Below are 959 nucleotides of genomic sequence, written 5' to 3'. Positions count from 1 at the left end.
TGACCTTGAAGGGCTAGGGCCAAAACATTGGCTATTCCTGTAGCCCTGCTTTTTCTCTAATTTTCTCTAATTAGTCTGCAAATTTGAGTTGTTAACCCTCCAGAAGAGAAACTTAATGATATTATTACCCTAAAATATAGTCTGTTGAGCTTAACATCAGTATCTATCTGAATATCAAACACCTTAGACATAACATGGAACAGGTATATTCTGTCAGTCATTGATATACTAAACTTTAAATCCATCCAGAATGTGAAAAAAATTATAAAAAAATAAAACTAAACAATTATAAATTTTTACACCAAAATTTAGAAATTTAATCACATACAACATTGTACCAGGACAGTCCTATGACATTTTTTTCTTGTCTCTTGTTTTCATTTATTACCTTTTTTAAAAAATTAATTTTATTGAGAAACAAATAGCAATGAGACAGTTTCAAAACCGATTAGCAGGACAGTTTCAATAATTAATACATTGCATATTGTTGTCTTTGTATTGGTTACTCATAGTACAAGATGCAGACATGTTATCCTGTCCAAACACTATCAGTACAAATCTCTCTTCTCATTGAATTAAGGGAAAGTAGCTGTATATCTATCCTATTCTGTATATACATACAAAATGGTTCTTCCTTTGTATCCCCTTTTTTGTTTAGTTTTGTCGGAGATGGGTATTCCATTGCCATTCATATATTATAGATACATGAATTCAGCAAAATGATCCAATATAGTCCAGTAGTCTATAATAGTAGTAGGTTATTCACGTGAATGGAAATGTCAGAAGTTGTTGACCCTGACTAACCCATGCTGATACCTATGAGCTAAGCAACTGCACTGAAGATAGTAATGTGTAATAGCATGGTCATGCTTGGAATCCCTGTCATTCTGCTCTTCTTCTTCTTCTTCTTCTTCTTCTTCTTCTTCTTCTTCTTCTTCTTCTTCTTCTTCTTCTTCTTC

The sequence above is a fragment of the Octodon degus genome, unplaced genomic scaffold, assembly GCF_000260255.1.
Source record: "Octodon degus isolate 3935 unplaced genomic scaffold, OctDeg1.0 scaffold00020, whole genome shotgun sequence".
Classification (NCBI taxonomy): domain Eukaryota; kingdom Metazoa; phylum Chordata; class Mammalia; order Rodentia; family Octodontidae; genus Octodon; species Octodon degus.
The sequence above is the reverse complement of the archived record's forward strand: the minus strand, read 5'-3'. Positions refer to the sequence as shown.